Here is a 27,957-nt window from a genome sequence, read left to right on the forward strand (position 1 = left end):
ATAAAGTGCTTGAAGTCACTTTGCGTAAAGTTTGTTATCATAGTTTTCTCTTTCATTAATGTTTTGAAACAACTTTCTTACAGTAAACAATGAAGAAAATTAATAGCATTCTTGCAAGGAATTTGATAGAGCACTTAGGAAGGAGAATTAATGAGAATATTTTATTTCTATAATTAGTCAAAACAGGTACATTCTGAAAAGGTATTTCTTTTTGCACCCCCAAATTTTGGCAATTACAAATAAATGAGCAAAGAACATTCCTTTGTTATTATTCTTTTTGTTGGTAAAGTTGGAAGTGATTGAAGCCAAATTCCCCCAGTGACTTAAGAAGATAAGGGCTTTTCTGGGATTTGAAGGTTATGAAAGTGTCCATTTTAATTTCTTTAAATAAATCATATATCTAGAAGTTATTAAGAAAAGTTTTCTCATTACCTATATTATACAAATCAATGAGGAAAGATACATTAGTTATTTTTTTACCAAAAACCTATTTTATAAACTAGAAAATGCCTAGAGTGTGCTGGGAACCAGTTGTGTTTATAAGCAAATTAGTCTCAAGAACTTTGAGGGATATAGTTTTATGCTAATTGCAGCTAACCAGGTGTTCTGCCTGTTTCACTGACGCTAGCAGAAGACACGAGACTCCTGAATTGGTGATGAAGTACTTACTATTCATGCCACGGGAAACAGCATGAACATGGCATATTTGTGTAGGTTCTCCTAGTTCCCCAAGTTACGTGAGTGTGATGCCAGCGGGTCCACGTGGATGCCACACATGAGGCAGGGAGGCAGCACCCTGAGGAGTCAGACACACAGCCTGAATCTTTGCATAACAGGCACAAGCAAGCCTGGCGTTTGTTCAGGGAGAAGACGTCATCTTTATTACCCTGAACAGAAGGGAAATCTGCCCTTTGCTCTGAGCGGAGGGAACATGGTGTTCTTCAGGGTTGTTCACTATACACACGTCTTTGAAAAGACAATCTGGGACAAAAGGGAAGTTTCTGCTTGTAAACTGTGCAGAAACACAAGAAGCTGACGTTTTCTGACCAGCAGGAGTCATGGAGGCAGCTATTTAGGTAAATCACAGTTGTGTAAAATGTAACTTGATAGATTTTACTGAGACATTTTCCCTCTTTTAAAGCATATTTTCAGTGAACAATAAAGAAGAAACCCCATTCCACAGCAGTGCTAAAAGTAAAAATAGAATTGCTTATTTCTTATGAATTCATGGTATTTTGTGTTTAATTTTATTTGATTCTAGGTATTAAAGAAATTTATTGAACCAGTGCTCTAATTAGGTGCTCTAATTAATCTGGTATTTATACTGGTACAATCTCCAAAAACTCTTGGTAGTCTATCATTAGATCTTCAATGCTAATGTTTTGAGGCAAAGAGAACTAATTTATAACCTCCTAGTACAATTTTATAGTCCCTCCAGTATAATCTCTAAATCAACTGATTTGGAATGTTAGTTACACCTGTAGACTCCCTTCACAGCAGTACCTAGACTAATATGTGAATAATGGGAAGAATGTTTACTTAGGGAACTGGCAGGGTTTAGGGACCACCTTAGAATTCTGCCCACCGTACCAGCCTCACAGATTTCTGAAAGTGTCAGAACTTTAGCACACTTATATGTATTGTACAGTCTGCTAGGAAGTATTTAAAAATAAATCACAGCCATCTCATAACTAGTGTTGAGGTACCTTACAGCCAGGTGACTGTTAGCTCCTTCTGTGACCCACCTGGGTCATCTCAATCTCTGAAATGGCTCAACAGACTTGCTTGGGCCCAGGATCCAGCTCTCCTGGGTGTACCACACAACCCTCTCAAATCATTTTTCCACCTCCCATTTCCCATCTTCCACAGATCAGTAGATGAGCCCTACTCACTTTGCTACTGCTGCTGCTGCTAAGTTGCTTCAGTCGTGTCTGACTCTGTGCGACCCCATAGATGGCAGCCCACCAGGCTCCCCCGTCCCTGAGATTCTCCAGGCAAGAACACTGGAGTGGGTTGCCATTTCCTTCTTCAGCGTATGAAACTGAAAAGTGAAAGTGAAGTTGCTCAGTCGTGTCCGACTCTTCGCGACCCCATGGACTGCAGCCCACCAGGCTCCTCCGTCCATGGGATTTTCCAGGTAAGAGTACTGGAGTGGGGTGCCACTGCCTTCTTGGCTACTCACTTTAGACCTCTCTATTTCTGGGAGAAATCGTTTCCTCTTCTCTCTAGCAGTTTTCAAGGCTTTCTTCTTCCTGTGTTTCTCTCTGGGAGACTCTGCTTACACCCAGTGTAAGAACAGTGGCCTCAGAAGAGCTTTTTACAAATACTTCTGAGATAAAGGAATTTATGAAAGGGCCTTAAATATTTTAATAGACGAGGGAAAGAATTATAACAGACAGAACAAGAATATCTCAGGGGAGGGACAAATTAGGAGTAGGGGACTAAAAAACCACTGTGTATAAAATAGATAAGCAGCAAGGATTTACTATATAGCACAAGGAATTATATTTAATATCTTATAATAGCCTATAATTGAATATAATCAGAAAAAAATAGCTGAGCCACATGCTGTGCACCTGTAACTGACACAGTGTTGTAAAGCAACTATACTTCAATAAAAAGAGAAAAAATTAATATATCAGATTATCCTGTCAACATGTCAAAGGTTCAGCACTAGCTGAATGAAGTTGAGGTTGATTGCTTTGGTTTGGGCAATTAAAAGTGGATTGAACCATGGTCCACAGAGAACTGACAGTCTGGTCTACGGCTTGAGCTCTAAGCATCTGTACATAACAAAAGGACTACAAAGTAAAAAGTTTTCAAGGAATTTAAAAAATAAACTTTAAAAGTAACAATGTTTTGGGACTTCCCTGGCAGTCCATTGGAAGACTGCACTTCCAGTGCAGGGGACATGAGTTAGATGCCTGGTTAGGGAATGAAGATCCCACATGCCCTGTGGCATGGCCAAAGTAACAATATTATTATTATTTATTATACTGTATTTATTATTTTAATTTCTTTCTTATCAATAATTTATTATTATTTATTTTAATACATTATTTTATTTATTTAGAACATTTATATTATATTAAATTTAAAATAATAATTATAAATTATAATGGTTTATTATTATTTTAATAGTGTTATTAAAATAATAATATTTTGAGTATAATAGATAGTTTAGAAGCAGAAGGTTCATACTAGTATCAGTATGGTTCTCACAAGAAATCTTAGGAGGAGCCTCTGGGCTCACCCAGCAGAGCTGACATTACTCCATGTCCTTCTCTGTTGACTCATCACTGCTGTGTGCTCACATTAAGTTGGAAATTTTTTTATTTTTAAAAGCTAATAATTTAATTTACAGGAGGGCTTCTAGAGAAAGGCAAATATAGCATTTTCTTGCCTGTCCAACAGGCAAATTCTTACTGACTTTTTAAGTCTCAACTTCTATATTGGCTTCTGCTTCTTAAACCTTTTCCATCTTGCCCGTAACCTTTCTGCAACCTGAGCCTCCACTGTACCTGATCTATCCTCAACTTAGAAACTACGAGAGTTTTTTTATAGTCAGTTGTTAGCTCATCCCTTGTCCATCCAGTTGGTTTTCATCTCTGTATTCATAACCTCTAGTTTGATGTCTTGCACACAGTATGCACTGGAAAGGATTGTTCAGTTAATAATTAATTTACAAATGAGAAAGGTCCATCAGTAGGGGGGAGGAGATGCATACATGTGGGATAAGCATCCCTTTGGGGAGAGAAGGAGGAGCATCTTTGCTTCTAAAACTAGTAATAAGAAAGTAGTAGAGCAGAGGTAAAGGGATTCATTCCTGTTGGACTCTTTTTTAATGGCAAGATTGAGGGGAAGATACAACAACTGGAAGGGTGTGTTAAAAATCAGTAGAAAGCTTTAAAAATGGAGTTTAGGTTTAAAATAGTCAAGGGATATGGAAGAAAGACATACCTTAGAAACACAGACAGTAATTTCTCAGTTACGTTAAGAACCTTTCTATAGCTGGATGACATTAATTTTTAAAATGACAATGCAACAGGACCCACACCACTCGGGGGAGATAGGAAGGGAGATACTCACCATTCAGTAAACAGGCACTGTCCTGAGTAAGTAGGAGGCCACGGTCTACATACTTGCAAATGTGCTCAGAAAGGGATAGTTTCTGACATTGCCTATTCACAGTTCACAGGCCGCTTAAAAGAAAAGGACGTAAGCAATTAATTCTGAGAGTTTCTCCACTAACAGATGTCTGGCACTCAACCAGATGCCATAATTTTTGAAAATATGCAAGGGTAGGAGATCAGTGTAAGGCAATTCTAATAGTAAAACAGCCGACAGTGTATAGTAATGAGAAGGGTCAAAGCTTCTAGAACAAGGGTCTTTCAAAGGGGGGTATGTGAAATTGCTCTTGGTCCAAAAGTGTGACATGAGTTAAATTTTTCTACCAACTACTAGATTTGGGCTGTTGTTTATACCATCAGCAAATTAATTTGGGTTGTAGGAGAGTCCTGAATAGCTATCACATTTACTTTTCATAAAATTGGATAAATATTATTTTGTATAACTTTGGAATAGTATTTTAGAAATATGAAATTTATACCAAAAAATATTTTCCATACCTATTCATGCTTGAAAAGTATGACTGATAAAAATTACTAAATATTTCCTTTTTCCTTTTTACCTAAAGGGAAGTAACAGAGGAGAGTCATCTTTAGAATTGCAAACAGCTGGATAATCAGCACCAAGTTCTTATCTCTTGCGTAAGTTGCAAGTTGAAAAATGAATGCTTGTTATCTTTTTTGTGCATCCTTAAAGAGGGTCTGAAAGTGATTTATAGTTTCATAAGTAGTTGTTTATGAAAATTGATAAAATTCTACTGTGGACTTATGAACATATTAGCAACTTCCAACATAAAACAAGATCTTTCTTCTATTATTATGATCCAATGATTTCAAGATATGCAACAACCCATGTATTTTTTCCTAGAACATTCTAATTGAAAAAGTCATTCAATGAATTAAAATTATTTTCCATTATGTGCCCTCTAACTCATTTTTCTTTTACTTTTGGACTCATATTATTTACTACTGAGCTACAGTATATACACCAGAGGGTCTTTTATTCTAGTAAATGCATAATATGTTTTAGCTTACTAAGAAATATATTAAGAGGAAAAAATATTATTACTCATTACCATGGCCAAGGACTCAATAGAAGGTGAAGTCCAAATCCATGTTTCTTTTTATTGTAGACAGTGATTTCATGGCTTCTTAGCTTAACAGGTACAAAATAAGAAGAGTCTCCATTTTATACTCCCACTTAACACTGTGACTTTGGGGTTATAGACACATTTTTATCCATACAGAAATTTCTCTTTCTTACATGCAATGTGTAATAATAACTGCATGAAGGAAATATGAGAAATTATTTCAATTAAATTCTAACAAAAGAAGTATGGTACCTCCTAACCAGCCCCATATCATACACCACAGTGAATAGCATGTTGATAACCTGTTAAGTCAGAATGCCAGAGTCATAGACAGTGAGTCTTTTATATCAAAAGGAATGACTTTCCTCATGGGAAATTTTAGTAGAGGGCACAGTCGAGATAGGGAGATGATCTAAACAGGGCTATGGTGATAATTACAGTAATAATTGCTGACATTTACCAGTGGTTTCCTTTGTACCATGTAATATGCTAGACTCATAAAATTTATATATATATATATATATATATATATATATATATATATGTGCACTATAGTCAATGGGGTTGTCAAGAGTTGAAAACAACTTAGATTTGTTGAACAGAAACAAGTACTAATGGCTGATTAGCCTTGTTGTACAGCAGAAACCATTACAACATTGTAAAGCAATGATCCTCCAATTTAAGAAAGTCAGTTTTTAAAAGATATCTTTACTGACAGTGGTTTTCATTCCTACATTTATCCATATCTATTCTCTCAACCTCCGGAATGTGCCTTTAGTTTTCTCACTCTGCTTCTTTTCTGGTTAAAATTTTTATCTTCCCCTCTCACACTGATGTGTAAGAGCACATTTTGTTCTTCGTGATAAATGCTCCCTTTTAATTCTAGTTCTCAGCTCAGAGTTCACTGTTCCTGTTCTCTGATCTGAATTGCCCCTTAATAGTACATTATAGGAACCAAGAATATTTGTGAAGTTAGCTTTTCAGAAAAAGCATTAAAAACAAAGATGAGATGGGAGATTGGTTTTATTATGTTTTGTAATGGCTAGAAAATGTTTGGATGGCTGCAAATGGCATGATAAACCTTCAATTGTTTTTAATTGTTCTAAATATGCACAAAGCCTTAGAATTTTGTTATTTTCGAACGGGGCATAAATTGCATCATCCACATGAGCAAATAACCATATGCTCAGGGCTTCAGAAGAATCAGGCAGGAGCCACAGAAAGTACCCTCCCCCACCCTCACCCCCAGGCCAAGTAAGGATAAAGGAAATCAAAGGTTCAAAGTCTCAGAGCAATTTGATAATTTTTGTATCTTTTTTATATTGTGAGCTTGGCAGGTTTGATGAGGCCCACTGGTTTTCCTACATACTTAAGAGTTTAGTCTAGGCAGATACATGTTGTTCAGAGAAGTAACTGGAAGTTGATTGCTATCAGAAACTCTGGGTAATGTGTACATGCTGTAACTTCAGTCATGTTCGACTATCTGTGACCCTCTGGGACTGTAGCCTTCCAGGCTTCTCTGTCCAAGGGATTCTCCAGGCAAGAATACTAGAGTGGGTTGCCATGCTTTCCTCCAGGAGATCTTCTCTACCCAGGGATCAAACCCACATCTCTTATGTCTCCTGCATTGGCAGGCAGGTTCTTTACCACTGAGCTATCAGGGAATCCCTAGATCTGGGTAGAGCTAATATAAAGATCCAGCTGGTGGAAGTGTTTATGAGAGTTGCAGGTATTTTTGTTAATTGTTTGGGACTGCATTATATAATATGGGATCTTAAATTTTGCTTTATTTGATGTCTTTTCTTTTTCACAGAATATATTATATACCTCACATGTTCAAATTAGAAATGATAATGTGAGTGTGAGTGTGGTGTGTTCCAAACCACACACACTCCCAACTTTCTATACTAATCCTAGTTAGTGCTCAAAATAGTGCCAACCTGACATGACTAGATATATGACTCTTTTCCCCAACCCTATACCATAAATATACACAGTCTTATCTGTTCAATGCTATGGGAATTTCCTATGAGGACTCTCCTCTGTAAAGTTTCTCAAAGCATTCCACTGATGAGAAACTGTCCACATCCGTACTAGAAGCATAAATTTCAATCTAATTCATATATACCAGATGCTTACAGGATGCCTGCCTTTGTATGAGAACATATTGCAAATATATCCTGCTTTGCTGTGTGTCCTATATCTTTAACAAACTTTATGCTCTGTGTGTTAGATGAGCTGTCTTACAGATAATGCTTCATTAATTAGTAACAGACACAGTTAAGGAACTTTTGAGCTCTTTAGTTCCTTATAACTTTATTCTTATAATGGCATGACTTAAATTTAGAGTTATTTTTATGATAATCCCTTAAATTTTCTCTAGACCATTTTCTGCTATCCTTTCATGTGCTCCAAATGATGTTCATTTATTTTTCTATTGAACATTTCTCATCCTAAAATGATTTTTGTTATCATTTAATTTCAAGTATAACACAGTAAACAGAGAACTGTAATGATGTCAAGCACCAACCAAAAACATAATGAATAGCTTTGCCAGAACAATTAAATCATGTTTTAAAAATATCTATTAGCTACATTCCTGATGTGCCTTCATCTCATTTATATGTGGAAATATTTTCATTGTAGTTATATAGGAAAAAATACTTCTTTTATCTAACTTCATTAGGAATGCCTGTGATGTTTGAGCTGGTATTTAAGATAAAATATTTTCCTGTAAGTATGACTTGAAGAGAGGTTTGGAAAATTATTCAGTAATGAAATTTCACTTGACCTACAGAGATTTGTTTTAGATATGCCCACATTTGTTCTGAACATTTAGCAATTTTCCTTCCCAGGCATCACTCTTCTAACTGACCTTTCTTGTAAGAGGAACAATAGCTGATCTCTAGCACTCCTCTGCATTTTTCCTCCTTTAGGACATACATTCAGAAAAAGTAACTGGAAAGTTGTTAGGAAGGAATGGTATTAATAGAATATATTTCTTACCTTACATCTTCATTACTGAGTCTTCATTATGGCTTTAGATTTATTATGTTAGTCTTTGGAAAAGTTATAACTTTAGCTGTTAGCTTCTAATTTTTTGGAAAGATTGTTATGCAACTGGAAATATTTGGACCAAGTTATATACTGCCATGTAACAAGCCATCCATGTATTTGGTAAATTAAATCAAGGATTTAGCTTGTTTTGCCATGATGCACGTTTGGGACAGGTCTCCTGGGTGATTGTGTGTCTTTGTTCCACGCAGTATCACCCGATGGGGCTGCTCTGCAGGAACTGAAGGATCAGTTTCCGGGGTAGCCCTGAACACGTCTGGCAGTTGGTGTAACTGCTGGCTGAGCTTTTGCTGACAAAGGCATGAGGTTTCCCTATCCTCATGGCAGATGGGGTTCAGAAGTGAGTGCTCCAAGAGGCCTGAGTAGAAGTCACAAGTCATCTCCTGACCTGGCTTCACATCCACAACATTCGTTTGACCAGACAAGGCCTGCAGCCAGCCTGGATACCAGGGGAAGGCAACCAGACTGCCTCTCTCTTTTTTTTTTCAATTTATTTTTATTAGTTGGAGACTAATTACTTTACAATATTGTAGTGGTTTTTGTCATATGTTGACATGAATCAGCCATGGATTTACATGTGTTCCCCATCCCGAGCATTTGACTGCAGACTGCCTCTCTTGATGAAGGAGTAGTGAGGTGTCTGTGGCCATATGACATACTGAGTTTGCTCATCAATTTCTTTGATGCCAGTTTTTACCCTTATCTCATACCCAAAATTAAAGACATTTTTGGCAGTGGTAGTCTCAGATTCCATGATATTTTCTACTCTCCAGGTTGATCTCTTCTGTGTCTACCTGCTCCCCATCTTTTTAAGAAAGGAGGAGGTCAGCTCCTGGATGAGCTGAAGAGTAATGAAGGTATAGTACAGAGAAATGGAGGTTTACTTAAACCAGTTATAATTTGTGTTGCTCTCTTGCACCACTCCTACAGTCAGTAAGTGGAAGGAAGGATGGTACCCCAACAGGTCCATACCAAGATATTCTCATGAGGAAAACTTGGGAAGATTGAGAAGACTGTCCAGGGAGTGTCAGCAGCCACCAATCTCAAGAGTGCTAGAAAGCCCTCACGCTCGTCTGAAAGGGAGATAGATTCAGACAATCAGCATTCATCACACAGCAAAGGTAACCGCCTTGGAACTCCAAGCTTCCCCCAAGTCCTTACTGACAGGCAGCCTTTCTTACGGGGTGGAAGTATGGTCAGGTTGTATCAGAGACGGTGCTGACGTACTTGAGGGCACAGTGCCTTGGCGATTTGTCATGGGTTGGTGTTCCTGAAAGAGTTGACCTTATCATTTCAATCAGTTGGCTTAGTGTACCTCCCACCTTTCACAAGGAGACCTTTCAAATCATGTCCATCATAGGAACTTTCCCCGTTACATTTAGCATTCAGATTTTTGTTGCACTCAAAAAATAATTCTATGCTTGTTTATATAGCTACTACTGAAAACTGCCTTAGAGCATTGTTGAAAGTCACCATCCTCTGAGAGACTCTGAGACTCTTGTGGTAATTTTCCCCACAAGCTTGTTGCCTCTTCTTTCACTCAGCCCCTTGAAAATGTGAAGGTCTCAAAATTCTGGCTTCAGGCTTCTTTCTTGTCTCACATTCCATGCTTTCACTGAACGTTCCCGTTTACCCCAATAACGTCAAATATCACCCCAACATTGATGGCATGAAAATTTGTATGTCAGGCTCCATCCTTCTCTCATACCTTCCAGGACCATAATTTTTATCTGAACTTCCCTTATATAATGTCTGCTAGATCTTAAAATCCAGAGATCCAAATGTGAACTTACTTCTTATTCCCCCTCATGAAAAACTGTTTTTGTTGTTGTACTCTTGTACTGTTCCTACTAAGACTGTTGCATACCTATATCCCTTTGGGGTTTCAGATGAGAGAGACAGAATCCCATGGCTTCTCTTTCTTAAGGCACTTGCAGTCAGTTGTTACCTGAGTCTTGAAATTTACCTCAGAAATTATCTCAGGCTCAGTAGTCCTGATTCTCCTAGAATTTCTACGTGGCTCTGATCCTCATCCCTCATGCTTAGCGCCTTATAATAATCCTTGACTCCTTCTACTCTCTCCTGACCATCCTCAACACTGAAGGTAGTATTAACTTACTAAGTACACATCTGATTACATCAACCCTCTTTCCTAAACTCCTTTTGTAAGTTCAATTACCTTAGCATATTTATAAGTTCAGCCAGGATCTGGCCCCAGGACACCTTTTAGTTTTGTTATCATCTTGTTCTTTCTTCCTTCTGGACTCTGGCCTAAAACAGACAATTCACAGTTGCCTTAAAGATGCCACAAACTTTCACAATTTGAACCTCATGCACTTTATCTACTCTTTCATGAAATTCCTCTCCTCATGCCAACTCAGAAAAACCCCCTCTCAATCCCCAAAGACCAAACTCAAAATATCATAAGCTTTATGAACCATAACTTGTCAGATAGAATTAATCATCTCTTCCTCTTGTTCCCATGGTTCTAAATAGCTCCGCTATGGCACTAAGTAATAGTTTCCATATAAGTTCTCCCCACTAGATTAGGCAAGGCAGCTGTTTCTTAATTTTTATATCCTTATTTCATTGTGCAGGACCTGACATGTAGCATAGATTCAATGTTCACTAAATGTTAATTGAATTCTTAGATATAAGAATCTGGATTTAATTATGGGAAAAAATATATGTCATATATTTTTAAAGAATTGTGAACTGGTATATCCTTTTAAGAAATCAAGCGACTTTACTGTGTTCTTACTTATGTTTTTTACATCTGGAAATCCAACCTAACAGAATCATTCTAAATATGAAAAAGACTTTACAACAAACAGTATAGCAAACTCCTTGAAACCAGTTTTTATTTTTTACTGGTCTTTGTATACACAGCATTTAGCACAATGTTTTACATGAATTCCTTATTATTAAGACAATCAGTCAAATAATATTAACAAAAATTTTTATTATTACTTAAACAACCTAAATGTACACATCTTCAAGGATAGGGCTAGTTTTCATATATATATTTATGTGTGTGTGTGTGTATACACACATATACACATGCATTATATTGGGTTAGCCAAAAAGTTATACAGTCATTAAGAAGGAACTGTTCACTCTATCTGTGGTCTTTAAAGAATGCTGGATTCCCCATGAATCACTCTCTAGCTCATGAAATGATGAAAACCCAAACCTTGCCTTTACCCAGCCTAACTCACAACTTATCTTCTTACCATATTATCCTCATTTTCTCATTGTCCTTTCCCTTGGATCTTTATGTGGCTCCCCTCATCTAGTCAAATCAGATTTCATTTGATGACCATTTTTCTAATTGGTCTAATCTATTCAAATAAAATAAACATTCTATGATTGGTACCAACACCATAACCCATAATGTTAATGTGCATTGGATAATGCACATTATGAGATAATGTGCATTGGATGCATTCTGTATGCCAGATATTAATATTATGTAGATAATTAAAATTATCTGGATTTGCTATGAAAATTTTTACAAAGGATGTTTAATCAGCATTGAGGTGAGTGAATTAAGGTGTGGGATTAGAGTCATGCCTTTCTTGGAATATATTCATCTGTCTTCCATTGTTCTCCATAATTAGGGGCTTGTAACTCTTCTTTATCTCCTAAATTATGCCAGCCTCTAATAACTTGCAGTCCTTTTATCTGAAGTTTTGCCTTAATTGTTTGCTTCCTTGATAGATAGGGTTTATGTCATTTTGATATTTCCAGGTCTAATGATGTGGAAATGAGTGAGCCCCGACTGTGTGTGCCAGAGATTTCCTGCGGTAAATATCTGTGAACTCCATAGAGCTCACCGGTCTGTGAGTTTGTTTTTTTTGTTTTTTGAAGGTAAAGGACATTTTATTTATTAACAGATTAAAAACCGTAACTCCAGGTAGTGCAAAATATACCACTGAACCCAATTACAAAGAACTGGTGTTAATACACAATGTTTAAGCAATGCTCCACTTATTTTTTGGCAAAGTGCTGTATTGTTTAGTCTGTGTATAAAACTGACCATCTATGAGCCAATCAGTACAAAAATTTTCTATAAAACAGAAAAAAATTTAGACAGTGGCTCAAGAAAATAAGCTGCCATTTTTGCATAGATATTTGTACAGTATATAACCTAACCAAATGTCCCTTTTTAAGTTTTCAAGTTGTTGAAAAAAAACACAAAACTGTGTCCAGAAACACACCAGGAAGGCACAGAGTACAACCTACAACACTCTTCAGTCTCTAGAACTGATGCCCTGCCCTTGAAAAGCAAATGTATTCACAAATTTACTTGAGGGAAAAAAGAAAAAAAAAATAAGCAAAGCCACTTAAAATAAAACAATACACACAATTACTGATTAAGATTTCCAAACCTCTGGACGAAAACACAACCAAAAAGCAAGCAAAACCACTCACACACCAAGCTTGGAAACAGACACATCTAACCTCCCCAAGCACTGGTTTGGTTTTTAGAAGTCAGCCTAGAAAACAAATACTAAAACTTCAGGCAAATACAGAGAAAAATTGGGCATTTAGCAATTACACAATTAAAAAAAATATTTTAAGAAAATTTGTCAGTGAGCTCACAGACTGGTTCTCTGTGTTCCAAAATACTGAGAACTCAGCAAAATATTTTATCCCTGAATGAGAGCAACTTGCACATATCTTTCCAAGTTTAGACCAACAGTTGCATTAAGTTTTTTTTTTTAATTTATTTACTCCCTGACACCATATTCACTGCTTGTGTTGAATTTGTTACACCGTTAACGTTGGGAAAAACATATTGTGAGATGTTGCAGTGGCTATTAGGACTTTTTAAAAAAATGCATCTTTCATTTAAACGTTCTGTTTCATTTATTTTTATTTTTCATGTTTTCCTTTATTTTTAAATTATATTTTCACTTCATTCGTGCCTACTACTCTTTTCCTCATATGCCACATGTCTCAGGACCCAGACATGAGCTGAGAAGCGGGCATGCTTAGTATTCTTCTTTCATCCCACGGCAACATTTTTATCATTGTGTGCTTGTGTTCTAAATTGCGTCAGTTGTGTCTCACTCTCTGTGACTTTACGGACTGTAGCCTGCCGGGCTCCTCTGCCAATGGGATTTCCCAGGCAAGAATACTGGAGTGGGTTGCCGTGCCCTCCTCCAGGGGATCCTCCAAACCCAGGGATCAGACTGGCCTCTCTTATCTCTCTTGCACTAGTGGGAGGGGTCTTTGCCACTGTTGCCACCTGGGAAGCCCTGTAAGTCATTGTTATTGTTCACTCATTCGGTCGTGTCCGACTCTCAGTGACCCTAAGCACTGCAGCGCGCCGGGCTTCCCTGTCCATCACCAACTCCCAAGCTTGTTCAAACTCATGACCTTCGAGTCAGTGATGCCATCCAGCTATCTCATCCTCTGTCGTCCCCTTCTCCTCATGCCTTCAATCTTTCTTGGCATCAGGGTCTTTTCCAGTGAGTTGGCCCTTCACATCAGGTGGCCAAAGTATTGGAGCTTCAGCTTCAACATCAGTCCTTCCAACCAATGAATATTCAGGATTAGTTTCCTTAGGATTGACTGGTTTCATCTCCTTACAATCCAAGGGATTTTCAAGAGTCTTTTCCAACACCACAGTTCAAAAGTACCAATTCTTCAGCACTCAGGCTTCTTTGTGGTCCAACTTTAACAACCATACATGACTACTGGAAAAACAATAGCTTTGACTGTGTAGACCTTTGTTGGTAAAGTAATGTCTCTGCTTTTTAATATTCTGTCTAAGTTGTCATAAGTTTTGATCATTCAGTTCAGTTCAGTTCAATTGCTCAGTCGTGTCCAACTCTTTCTGACCCCATGGACTACAGCATGCCAGGCCTCCCTGTCCACCACCAACTCCCAGAGTTTACCCAAATTCATGTCCACTGAGTTGGTGATGCCATCCAACCTTCTCATCTTCTGTCATCCCCATCTTCTCCCGCCTTCAGTCTTTCCCAGCATCAGGGTCTTTTCCAGTGAGTCATTTCTTTGCATCAAGTGGCCAAAGTATTGGAGTTTCAGCTTCAGCATCAGTCCTTCCAATGATTTTTCAGGACTGATCTCCTTTAGGATGGACTTGTTGGAAATCCTTGCAATCCAAGGGACTCTCAAGAGTCTTCTCCAACACCACAGCTCAAAAGCATCAATTCTTTGGCCCTGAGCTTTCTATATAGTTCAGCTCTCACATCTATATATGACCACTGGACAAAACATAGCTTTGACTAGGTGGACATTTGTTGGCAAAGTAATGTCTCTGTTTTTTAATATGCTGTCTAGGTTGGTCATAACTTTCCTTCCAAGGAATAAGCATCTTTTAATTTCATGGCTGCAAGTCACCATCTGCAGTGATTTTGGAGCCCAAAAAAATAAAGTCAGCCACCATTTCCACTGTTTCCCCATCTATTTGCCATGAAGTGATGGGATCAGATGCCATGATCTTAGTTTTAAGCCAGCTTTTTCACTCTGCTCTTTCACTTTTATCAAGAGGTTCTTTAGTTCTTCTTCACTTTCTGACATAAGGGTGGTGTCATCTGCATATCTAAGGTTATTGATATTTCTCCCAGAAATCTTGATTCTAGCTTGTGCTTCATCAGCACAGCATTTCTCATGATGTACTCTGCATATAAGTTAAATAAACAGGGAGACAATATACAGCCTTGATGTATTCCTTTTCCTATTTGGATCCAGGCTGTTGTTCCATGTCCAGTTCTAATTGTTGCTTCCTGACCTGCATACTGATTTCTCAAGAGTCAGGTCAGGTGGTCTGGTATGCCCATCTCTTTCAGAATTTTCCACAGTTTGTTGTGATCCACACAATCAAATGCTTTGACATAGTCAATAAAGCAGAAATAGATGGTTTTCTGGAACTTCCTTGCTCTTTCTATGATCCAGTGGATGTTGGCAATTTGATCTCTGGTTCCTCTGCCTTTTCTAAAATCAGCTTGAACATCTGAAGTTCACAGTTCACGTATTGTTGAAGCCTGGCTTGGAGAATTTTGAGCATTACTTTAGTAGTGTGTGAGTTAAGTGCAATTGTGTGGTAGTTTGAACATTCTTTGGCATTGCCTTTCTTTGGGGTTGGAATGAAAAGTGACTTTTTCCAGTCCTGTGACCATTGCTGAGTTTTCCAAATTTGCTGGCATATTGAGTGCAGCACTTTCACAGCATCATCTTTCAGAATTTGAAATAGCTCAACTGGAATTCCATCACCTCCACTACCTTTGTTCACAGTGATGCTTCCTAAGGCCCACTTGACTTCACATTCCAGGATGTCTGGCTCTAGGTGAGTGATCATACCATCATGATCATCTGGGTTGTGAAGATGTTTTTTGTACATTTCTTCTGTGTATTCTTGCCACCTCTTCTTAATATCTTCTGCTTCTGTTAGGTCTATACCATTTCTGTTCTTTATTGAGCCCATCTTTGTGTGAAATATTTGGTATCTCTAATTTTCTTGAAGAGATCTCTAGTCTTTCCCATTCTATTGTTTTCCTCTATTTCTTTGCACTGATCGTTGAGGAAGGCTTTCTTATCTTTCCTTTCTATTCTTTGGAACTCTGCATTCCAATGGGTATGTCTTTCCTTTTCTCATTTGTTTATTGCTTCTCTTTTTTTCACAGCTATTTGTAAGGCCTCCTCAGACAGCCATTTTGCTTTTTTGTTTTTATCTTTCTTGGGGATGGTATTGATCCCTGTCTCCTGTACAATGTCATGAACCTTCATCCATATTTCATCAGGTACTCTGTCTATCAGATCTAGTCCCTTGGATCTATTTATCACTTCTACTGTATAATTGTAATGGATTTGATTTAGGTCATACCTGAATGGTCTAGTGGTTTTCCTTCTTTCTTCAATTTCAGTCTGAATTTGGCGATAACGAGTTCATGATCTGAGCCACAGTCTGCTCCTGGTCTTGTTTTTGCTGACTGTATAGAGCTTCTCCATCTTTGACTGCAAAGAATATAATCAGTCTGATTTCAGTGTTGACCATCTGGTGATGTCCATGTGCAGTCTTCTCTTGTCTTGTTGGAAGAGGGTGTTTGCTATGACCAGTGTGTTCTCTTGGCAGAAGTCTGTTAGCCTTTGCCCTGCTTCATTCTATACTTGAAGGCCAAATTTTCCTGTTACTCCAGGTGTTTCTTGACTTCCTAGTTTTGCCTTCTAGACCCCTGTAATTAAAAGGATATCTTTTTTGGGTGTTAGTTCTAAAACCTAGTTGATCAGTATCAATCCTTTTTTCAGGTTAAGAAGAAGCATATTTACAAATTCCCACTCCCCTGCAAATTTGTTCTTCTACTGGCCTCCTATCTGTCTATAATATCTTTTTCCTCATGTTACTATTATTTTGTTATTTTCCTATGAAATTTCTATGTATATGATGTAGATTACATATATATAAATATTCTATTTATATTTAGTGTATGATGCCTATACTTAAAAAATTAGTGCACAGGATACTGTGTCTACATGTTTTTTGAATCTGACATGCCTGCTTCACTTTCTGTAACTTAGAAGGACTTTATCAAACCTGAAGGTGAACAGTCAGGATTTAGTTGATAACTCCTCTCTATTTTCTCACAGATCTTTTATCTTGGATGCAAGCTCTATGTGTTCCTTTCAGGGGTAGGATTTTGAAACACTGTTTTTTGTATTATCTTCCATGATAAAATCTCTTTAAGTTGGCTAAGTTAGAAATATGGATTTATATTGGAGTGAGCCATGTAACAAACCCAAGTGTGAAGATGTCCTCTGCTTGAAGTGGCTGGAAAGGAATGGGGTTCTAGACCCTATTGTGTGGTAGATAAACAGCATTGGTAAGTTGTGGTTCATGAGATGCCAGGGCTAAGATCACATGCTTTAGCTATGACATTAAAATAATGTATGGGAAAAATCAGAATTCTAGAGTGCTAGCTGTTTTTTTGACTCTCAGTAAAAAGATTGAAGAAAGAAAGTGGATTTATCTAAAATAAGTCAGTCTGAAGGGATAGAATCAAAAACATACATAGCTCTGTTAAAAAAAAATGTGTACTCTGTTTTTAAACAGTCATCTCTAGTGCTTGAAAAATTGTAATTTGAAATTTGGTAAACTGTGAAAGCCAAATACTTTATCCCAAGCTGAAGTCCGTGTGAGCAGAGGTGGAGAGGTCGAAATCCCATGAAAAACGACATGTTGGTATAGACACCCCAGTCTCTTAGGTACCTTTATAAAGCATCCGATAACTGGTGAAAGTGGAGCTCGATCTCACCCTGATGATGTGCCTGGGATATAGCATGGAGATAGTGAAAAGTTAGCAGCACTTCCCTGTGAGAGGCTATTTTTCCATTTGTTCTGAGGCAGATTGCAGGATGAGGTTAAGTCTGTTAAAGGGACAGTCAGGGGAAATGGGCTGTGCTTGTTACCACACAGCATCCCCACAGAGGACAGAAATTCATAGACTCATGGGCTGGGGGGTCAACTCAATCTCTAGGGCATGGTCTTTACCAGAAGTAAATAGACCAATGCTGACAGTGTTGTTAAGTGAGTGGAATTCAGCGAAGAAACCTCAAACTTCACTGAAACCAATCAGTGCTTTCCTTTTGTTAGAAAATTTATTTATTTTTAAATTGAAAGATAATGGCTTTACGGAGAAGGCAATGGCAACCCACTCCAGTACTCTTGCCTGGAAAATTCTATGGGTGGAGGAGCCTGGTGGGCTGCAGTCCATGGGGTCGCTAAGAGTCGGACACTACTGAGCGACTTCACTTTCACTTTTCACTTTCATGTATTGGAAATGGAAACAGCAACCCATTCCAGTGTTCTTGCCTGGAGAATCCCAGGGATGGGGGAGCCTGGTGGGCTGCCGTCTATGGGGTCGCACAGAGTCAGACACGACTGAAGCGACTTGGCAGTAGCAATTGCTTTACAGAATTTTGTTTTCTGTCACACCTCAACATGAAACAGCCATAGGTATATGTATACCCCGTCTCTTTTGAACCTCCCTCCCATCCCACCCCTCTAAGTTGACACAGAACCTGTTTGAGTTTTCCGAGACATACAGCAAATTCCTATTGGCTATCTCTTTTACATATGGTAGTGTCAGTTTCCATGTTACTCTCTCCATACATCTCACCCTCTCCTCCCCTCTCCTCTTGTCCATAAGTCTATTCTCTATGTCTGTTTCTCCATTGCTGCCCTGCAAATAAATTCTTCAGTACCATTTTTCTAGATTCCATATATATGCGTTAGAATATGATATTTATCTTTTTCTTTTCTGACTGACTTTACTCTGTCTAATAGGGTCTAGGTTCATCCATCTCATTAGAACTGACTCAAATGTGTTCCTTTTTATGACTTGAGTGATATTCCATTGTGTATGTATACCACAACTTCTTTATCCATTCATCTGTCAATGGACATCTAGGTTGCTTCCATGTTCTAGCTATTGTAAATAGTGCGGCAATGAACAATGGAACACATGTATTTTTATAATTATGGTTTCCTCAAGGTATATGCTTTGGAGTGGGATTGCTTGGTCATATGGTGGTTTTATTCCTAGTGTTTTAAGGAATCTCCATACCGTCTTCCATAGTGGCTATATCAATTTACATTCCCACCAACAGTGCAAGAATGTTCCTTTTTCTCTGCACCCTCTCCAGCATTTATTGTTTGTAGACTTTTTGATGATCACTATTCTGATTGGTATGAGGTGATATCTCATTGTAGTTTTGATTTGCATTTCTCTAATAAAGAACGATGTTGAGTATCTTTTCATGTGTTTCTTAGCCATCTATATGTTTTCTTTGGAGAAATGTCTGTTTGGGTCTTTTTCCCACATTTTGATTGGGTTGTTTGGTTTCTTGATATTGAGTTGTATGAGCTACTTGTATATTTTGGAAATTAATCCTTTGTCAGTTGTTTCATTTGCTATTATTTTCTTCCATTATGAGCGCTATCTTTCACCTTGCTTCTAGTTTCTTTTGCTGTGCAAAAGCTTTTAGTTTAATCAGGTCCCACTTGTTTACTTTTTTAATTTACATTACTCTAGGAGGTGGGTCATAGAGGATCTTGTTTTGATTTATGTCAGTGAGTGTTCTACCTTTATTTTCCTCTAAAAATTTTATAGTTTCTGGTCTTCCATTTAGGTCTTTAACCCATTTTGAGTTTATCATTGTGTATTGTGTTAGGAAGAGTTGTAATGTCATTCTTTTACATGTAGCTGTCCAGTTTTCCAAGCACCATTTATTGAAGAGGCTATCTTTGCCCCATTATGTATTGTTGTCTCCTTTGTCAAAAATAAGGTACCCATAGGTGCATAGGCTTATTTCTGGGCTTTCTATCTTGTTCCATTGGTCTATATTGCTGTTTTTGTGCCAGTACCATACAGTCTTGATGACTGTAGCTTTGTAGTATAATCTGAAGTCAGGCAGGTTGATTCCTCCAGCTCCATTCTTCTTTCTCAAGACTGCTTTGGCTATTCGGGGTCTTTTGTGTTTCCATATGAATTGTGAAGTTTTTCTCTACATTTGTGAAAAATGCCATTGGTAATTTGACAGGGATTGCATTGAATCTGTAGATTGCCTTTGGTGGTATAGTCATTTTCACAATATTGGTTCTTCCTACCCGGGAACATGAACTATCATTCCATCTGTTTATGCTGTCTTTGATTTCTTTCATTAGTGTCATAATTTTCTGTGTACAGTTCTTTTGCATCTTTAGGTAAGTTTATTCCTAGATATTTTATTCTTTTTGTTGCAATGGTGAATGGGATTGATTCCTTAATTTCTCTTTCTGATCTTTCACTGTTAGTATATAGAAATGCAAGTGATTTCTATGTACTGATTTTATATCCTGCAACTTTGCTAAATTCACTGATTAGCTCTAGCAATTTTCTGATACTGTCTTTAGGGTTTTCTATGTACAGTATCATGTAATCTGCAAGCAGTGAGAGCTTTACTTATTCTTTTCCAATCTGGATTCCTTTTATCTTTTTCTTCTCTGATTGCTGTAGGTAGGACTTCAAAAATTTTGTTGAATAGTAGTGGTGAAAGTGGACACCATTGTCTTTTTCCTGATCTTTGGGGGAATGCTTTCAGTTTTTCACCACTGAGAATGTTTGCCGTAGGCATATCATATATGGCCTTTACTATGTTGAGGTAGGTTCCGTCTGTGCCCATTTTGTGAAGAGTTTTAATCATGAATGGGTGCTGAATTTTGTCGAAGACTTTTTCTATATCTATTGAGACTATCATATGGTTTTTATCTTTCAATTTGTTAATATGGTGTGTCACATTGAGTTGTGTATATTTAAGAATCCTTGCATCCTTGGAATAAACCTAACTTGATCATGGTGTATGAACCTTTTGATGTGTTGCTGAATTCTGTTTGTTAAAGTTTTGTTGAGGATTTTTACATCTATGTTTATCATTGATAATGGCCTGTAGTTTTCTTTTTGTGTGTTGTCTTTGTCTGGTTTTGGTATCAGGGTGATGGTGGCCTCATGGAATGAGTTTGGAAGCATTCCTTCGTCTGAAATTATTTGAAAGAGTTTTAGAAGGATAGGCATTAGCTGTTCACTAAATGTTTGATAGAATTCTCCTGTGAAGCCATCTGGTCCTGGGTTTTTATTTTTGGGAGATTTTTTATCACAGCTTCAATTTCAGTGCTTGTCATTGGGTTGTTCATAATTTCAATTTCTTCCTGGTTCAGTCTTGAAAGATTGAACTTTTCTAAGAATCTGTCCATTTCTTCCAGGTTATCCATTTTATTGTCATATAGTTGTTCATAATAGTCTCTTATAATCCTGCAGTGTATTCTGCATATAATACTGCATGTGTATTCCTGCATTCTCTGTTGTAACCTCTCCTTTTTCATTTCTAATTTTGTCTTTTGATTCTTTTCTCTTTTTTTCTTGATGAGTCTGACTAAAGATTAGTCAATTTTGTTTATCTTCTCAAAGAACCAGCTTTTAGTTTTATTCAGTTCAGTCACTCAGTCATGTCCGACTCTTTGTGACCCCATGAACTGCAGCACGCCAGGCCTCCCTGTCCATCACCAATTCCCAGAGTTCACCCAACCTCATGTCCATTGAGTCAGTGATGCCATCCAACCATCTCATCCTCTGTCATCCCCTTCTCCTCAAGCCTTCAATCTTTCCCAACATCAGGGTATTTTCAAATGAGTCAGCTCTTTGCATCAGGTGGTCAAAGTATTGAAGTCTCAGCCTCAACATCAGTCCTTCTGATGAACACCATGAACATTAGAACACCATGAACATGGAAGGAACAGCCCTTCCAATGAACTTTAGTTTTATTTATCTTTACTATTGTTTCTTTCATTGCCTTTTCAGTTATTTCTGCTCTGATCTTTATGATTTCTTTCCTTCTACTAATTTTGGGAGTTTTTTTGTTCTTCTTTTTCCAGTAGTTTTAGGTGTAAAGTTAGGTTGTTTATTCAGTGTTTTTCTTGTTTCTTGAGATAGGATTGTATTGCTATAAACTTCCATCTTAGAACTGCTTTCGCTGCAACCTATAGGTTTTGAGTTGTCATATTTTCATTGTCATTTCTTTCTAGAAAACATTGATCTCACTTTTTATTTCTTCAGTAACCTGTTGGTTATTTAGAAACATATTGTTTAATCTCCATGTGTTTGAGTTTTTTACAATTTTTTTTTGTAATTGATATCTAGTCTCATAGCACTGTGGTCAGAGAAGATGCTTGATATGATTTCAGTTTTCTTAAATTTACTGAGGTTTCATTTGTGACCCAAGATGTGATCTATGCTGGAGAATGTTTCATGTGCACTTGAGAAGAAGGTATATTCTTCTGCATTTGGATGAAATGTCCTGAAGATATCAATGAGATCCATCTCGTCTAATGTATCATTTAAGACTTGTGTTTCCTTATTAACTTTCTGTTTTGATGATCTGTTCATTGGTGTGAATGGGGTTTTAAAGTCTCCTACTATTATTGTGTTACTCTCAATTTCTCCTTTTATGTCTGTTAGTGTTCGTCTTATGTATTGAGGTGCTCCTATGTTGGGGTCATAGATATTTACAATTGTTATGTCTTCCTCTTGGATTGATCCCTTGATCATTATGTAGTGTCCTTCCCTATCTCTTATAATCTTTATTTTAAAGTCTATTTTGTCTGATATGAGGATTGCTACTCCAGCTTTATTTTGCATGGAAAATATTTTTCCATCCTCTGACTTTCAGTCTATATGTGTCTTTAGGCATAAAGCGAGTTTCTTGTAGATGACATATATATGGGTCTTGTTTTTGTATCAATTCAGGCAGCCTGTGTCTTTTGGTTGGAGCATTTAATCCATTTATATTTAAAGTAATTATTGATATATATGTTCCTATTGCCATTTTCTTAATTGTTTGGGGTTGGTTTTGTAGATCTTTTTCTTCTCTTGTATTTCTTGACTATATAATTACCTTTAACACTTCTTGTAAAGCTGGTTTGGTGGTCCTGAATTCTCTTAACTTTTGCTTGTCAGAAAAGCCTTTTATTTCTCTATCAATTTTGAATGAGATCCTTGCCAGGTATAGTAATCTTGGTTGTAGAGTTTTCCCTTTCAATACTTTAAATATATCCTGCCATTCCCTCTGGCCTGCAGAGTTTCTGCTGAAAGATCAGCTGTTAAATGTATGAGGTTTCCCTTCTATGTTACTTCTTGCTTTTTCCTTGCTGTTTTTAATATTCTTTCTTTGTGTTTAGTCTTTATTAGCTTGATTAATATGTGTCTTGGTGTGTTTCTCCTTGAGTTTACCCTGTGTGGGACTCTTTGTGTCTCTTGGGCTTGATTGACTATTTCATTTTCCATGTTTGGGAATTTTTCAACTATAATCTCTTAAAAATTTTTCTCATACCCTTTCTTTTTCTCTTCTTCTGGGACCCCTATAATTCAAATTAGGTGTATTTGATATTGTCCCAGAGGTCTCTGAGACTATCCTCAGTTCTTTTCTTTTTTTTTTTATCTCAATGCCTGTGTGTTACTTTTAATTTTCAAAAATAAAGATCTGCTGGGAGATAGTTTCCATCCAAAATAGAATCCTGAGGGGTTTAACTTTTTTTTTTTTCATTTATTTTTATTAGTTGGAGGCTAATTACTTTACAATATTATAGTGGTTTTTTGTCATACATTGACATGAATCAGCCATGGATTTACATGTATTCCCCATCCCGATCCCCCCTCCCACCTCCCTCTCTACCCGATCCCTCTGGGTCTTCCCAGTGCACCAGGCCCGAGCACTTGTCTCATGCATCCAACCTGGGCTGGTGATCTAATATACAAACAACTCCTGCAGCTCAATTTCAGAAAAATAAATGACCCCATCAAAAAATGGGCCAAAGAACTAAACAGACTTTCTCCAAAGAAGACGTACAGATGGCTAACAAACACATGAAAAGATGCTCAACATCACTCATTATCAGAGAAATGCAAATCAAAACCACAACGAGGTACCATTACACGCCAGTCAGGATGGCTGCTATCCAAAAGTCTACAAGCAATAAATGCTGGAGAGGGTGTGGAGAAAAGGGAACCCTCTTCCACTGTTGGTGGGAATGCAAACTAGTAAAGCCGCTATGGAAAACAGTGTGGAGATTTCTTAAAAAACTGGAAATAGAACTGCCCATTATACAGAGTGAAGTAAGCCAGAAAGATAAAGAACATTACAGCATACTAACACATATATATGGAATTTAGAAAGATGGTAACGATAACCCTATATGCAAAACAGAAAAAGAGACACAGAAGTACAGAACAGACTTTTGAACTCTGTGGGAGAAGGTGAGGGTGGGATGTTTCGAAAGAACAGCATGTATATTATCTATGGTGAAACAGATCACCAGCCCAGGTAGGATGCATGAGACAAGTGCTCGGGCCTGGTGCACTGGGAAGACCCAGAGGAATCGGGTAGAGAGGGAGGTGGGAGGGGGGATCGGGATGGGGAATACGTGTAACTCTATGGCTGATTCATATCAATGTATGACAAAACCCACTGAAATGTTGTGAAGTAATTAGCCTCCAACTAAAAAAAAAAAAAAAGAAACAAAAAGAAACAAAAAAAATAAAAATAAAAATAAAACAAACAAAAAAAAACAACTGCCATATGATCCTCAGTTCTTTTCATTCATTTTACTTTATTTTGCTCTTCAGAAGTTATTTCCACCATTTTATCTTCCAGCTCACTGATTCATTTTTCTGCTTCAGATATTCTGCTGTTGATTCCATCTAGAGTATTTTGAATTTCAGTAATTGTGTTGTTTGCCTCTGTATGTTTATCCTTCAATTCTTCTAGGTCTTTGTTAATTGATTCTTGCATTTTCCCCATTCTGTTTTCAAGGTTTGTGATCATCTTTACTATCATTATTCTGAATTCTTTTTCAGGTAGTTTGCCTATTTCTTCTTCATTTATTTGGATTTCTATGTTTCTAATTTTTTCATTCATATGTGTAGTATTTCTCTGCCTTTTCATCATTTTTTTAAACTTATTGTGTTTGATGTCTTCTTTTCCTAGACTTCAAGGTTGAATTCTTTCTTCCTCTTGGTCTCTGCCCTACCAGGTTGGGCAGAGTGGTTTTGTGTAAGCTTCCTATAGGGTGAAATTTGTGCTGAGTTTTTGTTTGTTTATTTCTCTGATGGGCAAGACTGAGTGAGGTGGTAATCCTGTCTGCTGATGATTGGGTTTGTATTTTTGCTTTGTTTTGCTAGATGAGGTGTCCTGCACAGGGTGCTACTGGTGGTTGGGTGATGCCGGGTCTTGTATTCAAGTGGTTTCCTTTGTGTGAGATCTCACTATTTGATACTCACTAGGCTTAATTCTCTGGTAGTCTAGGTTCTTGGAGTCAGTGCTCCCACTCCAAAGGCTCAGAACTTGATCTCTGGTCAGGAACAATGATTTCACAAGTGGTTTATTATGGCATTAAGTGAGATTAAAGCAAATACCAAAAATGAAAAACCAAAGATGAACCCCAGACAAATGGCAGTTACAAAATCAGGCAAATTATAATTTAAAAAATGGAATATACACATATACACCCATAAGCAAAGTCAAACAGTCAAGCATAAATAAAGTACAATAAATTGACCCAGTGAACAAAGGAAACCAAAAATTATATCTACCAGTTAAAGACAAAACTAAGTAAAGCACAAATTGGAAAGCAAAACTAAAACAAGGGGCCAACTGGGGAATAAAGCAATGAAAACTAAAATAGCAAGTACGTTGAGAGGAAAGGAATGAAAGAAAAGAAAGAAAGAATAGATATGCAAAATTAAATAAAGGTAGATAAAGAAGATTTATACACATTAAAGATTAACTGCAAGGGGAAAAGAACAGTAGGAAAAGCAAGCAAAGTAATAAATTAAAAAAAAAAATAATAGGTTTAAAAGATTACAAATTAAAATTAAAAAAGAGGGGGGAAAAAGGAAGAAGAAAGAGAGAAAGAAAGAAAAGAAGACTCCAAAAAGCTGCAAAAGCCCAACAAAGAGGCAGGCAGAGTTTTATAACAACAATTAAAAGTGTCACTCAAACAACAAAAAAACTCAAAACCTTAATTCGATTTCATAGTGCCAATAAAATCGACAACTACAACACAGGGGATTAAAAAAAGAAAAGGAAAAAAGAAAAAAGAAAAAAATCCAAAAGAATCTACAGAACAAGTCAAAGCATTAGAATAGTAAATGTTTCCTCGAGTCGCTGCTGTCAGAGTCCTTTCTCTCCCTGGGAGTCACAGTCCACCTCGCCTCCCTAGGATGCTGTCCAACACTGTGCTGGTCTCTGGACCTGCTGTGGGAATAGCTCAGACTCTAATCTGGTCCTCGTCCTGTGTGTCCTTGCCTCCAGTGTCCACAGCTGTCAGAACTAGTGCATTTTCTTTTGTGGGAGCTCTCAGTGTCTTTTTATACATTCCACAGACACAGAGTCTGCCTAGCTGATCGTGTGGGTTTAATCTGCAGCTTGTACAGCTGGTGGGAAGGTTTTGGGTCTTCTTCCTTAGCCACACTGCCCCTGGGTTTCAATGTAGTTTTATTTCCACGTCTGCATGTGGATTGTCCATTGGGTTTTGCTCTTGAGGCTCCCCTGGAGGACTTGCGTCTGTCCTAATGAGGACCTGGTCAACTGCAGCCCTTACCCTGGTATTGCTCCACAATCCCTAAACTCCAGCTCTCAGCTGCTATGTCTTCTAGGGGACCTGTGTCCCTGTCCAGTGTATGTATGGCTGCGGCAAGGACTCTCTGATTCTCATTCCGTTTCGGCTGCCACAGATCAGCTCTTTCACTCTCAGCCTTAAACGTTTCTCCTCTGACTCAGACTATTGCTCCAATGTAGGGACTGGACCCCTGCTTCAGTTCCCCTACCCACTGAGGGCAGGTCCAGTTCTAGTAACACTCCTGTTTTCCCCCCTAGTTCCTTCATCCCACCAAGTTGTGCGTGGTTCTCTATATTGTTTTCCACTTGTCAGGTACTCCTGTCTGCTCACAGTTGGTGTTCTGCATGCACTTCTGTGTCTGAAGGTGTATTTCTGATGTATCATGGAGAGAGATGTCCTCCATGTCCTCCTACTCCTCCACCATCTTGTTCTCCTTCCCCAATGACTGCTTTCTTCACCCCCCTAACCAGTCTCCCCCAAACCTGACATGGTTCCACTGGACTGCTAAGATGGTGCATTACCTGGACAGGACATTGTCCCCTGGTGTAGCCATGTAGGACCATGGACAGGGAAGGCTGTCCCAGAAAGCAGCTTCTTGAGTAGCCACTGTATGATCTAAAGACTTACTCCATTTCAAGGAAAGGGGAATCCTTGCTTTTTCTGGACAGCAGTGTATGCTTTATGCCATGGAATATTGAATATGTTATTTCCCATTTTCTTCTTTTTCGAAGGAGAATTTTCTTTGGCATTTCCTATTCTTTCACCATGATTATATTTGAAAAACCAGGGGTGGAAAAAAATCCTACTCATAGATTACTGGACCTTAGAAAGTTTCATACAGCACAAGGAAGAGGATGGCATGTCACCAAGAGAGCTTGCAAATGGATCTTTATGCAGCAAACAAAAATGTGTTATCCTATGGGAAGAGTTAAGTATTTCCCTGTAGGTTGTAGGGGTTTTTGAAAAGTATGTATAAGATTGTGTGTTTCTGTGTGTGGGGCGGGGCGGGGGTGGTGAGTGAGAGAGAGAGATTTGGAGAAAAAAAAAGAAGTAGGCATTGTGTTGGTTATTGTTGGAACATCTTTTGCATCCAGATCTTCATGGTCTTAGGGTTAGAATGAGGCACAGGATTCAGCCACCTCCTGTCTGTAGGCTGATTACAACCCCCTTGCCACAGAGATAAATTCAGAAAATCTATGTCTAAGCCAATCAGTGCATATTACTCTAGGCAAGGTGATTACTTCAGAAATAAATTTGAATTGATTCAGACCAATGGTATATGAGGGTCTTTTGGACTAGAATGTTCCTCATTCTCCTGGTCAAACCTGCAGACCTCATTGCTCTTTCTCCTTTTGGGTGATGTGGAAAGCAAATGAGGCATTTGGTACTTCTGCAGCCTTCTTGCCACCATGAGGGGAAAGCACTTAGGAAGAAATGGACACTGTGGAAGATGAAACACTGAGAAGAAAGGAGAAAGTGTCTTTGATTC

At 37.9% G+C, this 27,957-nt stretch overlaps 1 protein-coding gene across 4 annotated transcripts in view; it reads left to right on the top strand.

The window, feature by feature from the left end:
* Positions 1 to 27,957, top strand: part of NEIL3 (nei like DNA glycosylase 3) — a 347,249-nt gene that overhangs the window by 58,373 nt on the left and 260,919 nt on the right. The window contains exons 2-3 of one of the 4 annotated variants that reach the window (XM_065946471.1): positions 1,870 to 2,137; positions 4,697 to 4,769. The exons of 2 other annotated variants lie outside the window; for them this stretch is intronic. The gene's annotated coding sequence lies outside the window, so the exon portion shown is untranslated. The remainder of the gene's footprint in view (positions 1 to 1,869; positions 2,138 to 4,696; positions 4,770 to 27,957) is intronic. One more of the 4 variants, XM_065946470.1, reaches the window with a different exon arrangement.

The sequence above is a fragment of the Muntiacus reevesi genome, chromosome 10 (genome assembly GCF_963930625.1).
Source record: "Muntiacus reevesi chromosome 10, mMunRee1.1, whole genome shotgun sequence".
Taxonomy (NCBI): Eukaryota; Metazoa; Chordata; class Mammalia; order Artiodactyla; family Cervidae; genus Muntiacus; species Muntiacus reevesi.